Source organism: Aotus nancymaae, unplaced genomic scaffold (assembly GCF_030222135.1).
Source record: "Aotus nancymaae isolate 86718 unplaced genomic scaffold, 86718_ANA_hifiasm-v0.15.2.pri h1tg000036l, whole genome shotgun sequence".
Taxonomy (NCBI): Eukaryota; Metazoa; Chordata; class Mammalia; order Primates; family Aotidae; genus Aotus; species Aotus nancymaae.
The window spans coordinates 87,137,814-87,140,452 of NW_026988450.1; the positions used below are offsets into that span (position 1 = coordinate 87,137,814).

General features: G+C 48.3%; 1 pseudogene; it reads right to left on the minus strand.

Annotated features, from left to right (window-relative positions):
• Positions 1–817: 817 nt before the first annotated feature.
• On the minus strand, positions 818–1,070 carry LOC105723267 (NADH dehydrogenase [ubiquinone] 1 alpha subcomplex subunit 3-like; annotated as a pseudogene).
• Positions 1,071–2,639: the final 1,569 nt, after the last annotated feature.

Below are 2,639 nucleotides of genomic sequence, written 5' to 3' on the forward strand. Positions count from 1 at the left end.
AAAGCCTACATGCCCAAGCTCACCTGGCAGATCAGAGATGAGGGAGGACACTGAAAAAGGAGGAAGGAACAAGACTGACGTGGCTCCTGCTCTCAGGTGCTGACTGGAGTCTCCTGGAAGGGACAAGCAGTAAACATACACAAATCCCTATGTCCCTGTAAAGCATCTTTGTGCCAGGAGGAAGCAATTGTGGATGTGACCGGAGGAAATAATGGGGCAGGCATTTTTGGATTAGGTGAACACGACCAGACGTCTTTAATGAAGTGAGATTGGAGTGAGGCCTGAAATTTGAGCAGAAGCCAGGATTTCAAAGGGTCCAGCCAGGGTCATCCGAGCAGAAGGACTGACGTGGGCCACGTCCTGAATTCAGGGCTGGAGCACAGTTAGAGGGGGGAATGTACAGGAGATGAGGAGGACGGGGCAACAAGTAGGGACAGGAAGTAGAACAGGTCGGCACAGTTTCCAGCAGCCTACTAGGACTTTTGGGTCAAGAGACTGATGAGGAGGAATTTGGAGAAGCTGGACTCTCTTCACAGATCAGAGGCTACAGGAGCACAGTGGGCCAGTGCTTGAAAGAGCAGAATCCTTCAGCTGGGCGTGGGGCAGGAGGGAGTTCAGGAGTGGGAAGTTGCTGTCTGTACCTAAGCACATGTCCCTGGGGCTCTGGAGGCTTACTCTGCAGACGTGCAAACTGTATGGGATGCCACAAAAGAGAATAAGAATACCCTTTACTTTTCTTTTCTTTTCTTTTCTTTCTTTCTTTTTGGTTTTCACATTTTTGGAAGCCGTGGGAGGGGCCTCCTCTCAGTGGAGGTGCTCACAGATTCCTCAGCCACTCCAGGCTGGGGCCCTGGGGGTCCTGGGGGTGGCTGGCACGTCAGGCATGTTCTCATCTTCGAGAATGGGCACTGGGTAGTTGTAGGGTGTGGCCTTGTTGATCATGACGGAGTACTTGAAGTGGGGGCTGATCGGGGGCAGAATGACAGCGAGGCTCCCGATGACGAAGGACGCGACCACACTGGCTCCTTGGCCCAGGCCTTCTTGAGGAAGGCGCCGAGTCTCACAGCCATCTTTTTCTTTCCCCTCCTCCCTGTGGAATTTATGGGGTTTGAAACGCTGTCCTGACAGGGATACAGGAGAAGCTGGGAGAAAGCTGATGTCACTAACCTAATAACGGCATAACTGATGTGACAGCTAGGTCCCAACTCAGCTGAGGTACCTGTTCCTCTTCTTTAGAAGACAATGAATTCCCCTGAAGTAAATCTGTTTCCCCGGGGAGACCCTGGGGCAACAAGAGTGTTGGACAGGAGCCTTGCTAAGCCCAAATTCAGAGGAAGACTCAGGCTCCTTTTCATTTCAGGCTTTAAAAAAAAGATTCTTATTTATTCCTCTGCCAGGCCACTGGGGAGAACTGTGTATATACACAGACAATAAGCTCAGTATCAAAGAGGGACTTACGCGCCCAGCTGTGAAAAACAATTGGAGAATCCAGATGCTGGGCTCTGTTTATCCTTTCATCATGATGCATAATCACTGTTTCCCCAAGAAAGTCTGTGTGTCATAATCAGATCTGACTTTGCAAATGTTGCATTTTCCCTGAGAGAACATGCAAATGGTTGCCTTCTCATGGCAAAGATTAACCCCAATTCCGCTTCCTGCAAGAAGTACAGGAAATTTCACTGCAGACATTGAATCCTTAGGACAGAATTCCAGAGAGCAAGAGGCACAGGGACTTTAACCTCCACCCTCTGGAGTCCCTTTCCCACCTCCTACCTGCTCAGTGCTGGGCCTTCTTAAGGCACATCTCTATGAGGATGGGTGATCATACTCTCCCTGCAGGACCACTGGCTTCCTGAAGAACTGTTGCTGCCAGAGTTTCTGTTCATGCCAGTTCCACCCCATGCCCTTCTCCTAACCTCCAAAGGGCTGCCTACTTAAACGCTTCCGAGGACAGTCCTTGTGCGTATAGCAAGGGACCCTCCCACTCTCACTACTCTCTCTAGGGAAAATAACATAGGTTGTGACTACCTTGGGCAAATCGCTTAACCTCTCCAAGTTTCAATTTCCCCATCAAGAAAATTGTCAAAATAGTAATACTTGTTGATTATTTTATATTGCGGTTGTGATAATTCCATTACATCATACGGTCCTGGCATACGATGGCTTTGCTGTTGGTTTAGCTAAGGATGTCATCAGTACAGCATCTTCATGCTTATCATCATCATGAACCTCTTTGTCGTCATTATTGTCATTATCTGTTTCTTATAAATAGTAATAAACAAACCTAATCTCTCTACATGTTCTCATATGCTTTGACATACAAAGCTTTTATTGTCATGGTTCCTGTTGGTGAAAATGCTCCTTGGACCCATCACTCTTGACCCTAAGTTGCCCCCAACTTTTTTTTTTCTCTTTTGAGATGGCACCTCACTCTGTCATTCAGGCTGGTGTGCAATGACATGATCTCAGGTCACTGCAACGTCTGCCTCCCGGGTTCAAGCAATTCCCGCCTCAGCCCCCTAAGTAGATGGGATTACAGTCACCCACTATCATGCCCAGCTTTTTATATTTTTGTAGAGACGGTTTTACCATATTGGCCATGCTGGTCTTGAACTCCTGACCTCAGGTCAGGATCCACC